Here is a 297-nt window from a genome sequence, read left to right as displayed (position 1 = left end):
AATTTGTATTCATTTGTAGTCTTGGTTTGAAGATTAATCTTGCATTTATTGCAAAGATGATTTTTATTCAAAGAGTGTGAACAGATAAGAAAATGTTACACACCTGTCGGGTGATGACTGATTGTGCCAAATGCAGACCCCTTGTGTATACACTGACGTGAAGTCATTGAAGAATTTACTTGGAAATATCCTTAGAATTTCCTTCTTTCTGTACATATCACTTGAAGTGCTAAACTCATGAATATTTTAATGTACAGACTGCTCACTTACTCAAGTTAGCTTCCCAACCGTTACTGG

This window comes from Manis javanica, chromosome 6 (assembly GCF_040802235.1).
Source record: "Manis javanica isolate MJ-LG chromosome 6, MJ_LKY, whole genome shotgun sequence".
Classification (NCBI taxonomy): Eukaryota; Metazoa; Chordata; class Mammalia; order Pholidota; family Manidae; genus Manis; species Manis javanica.
The sequence above is the reverse complement of the archived record's forward strand: the minus strand, read 5'-3'. Positions refer to the sequence as shown.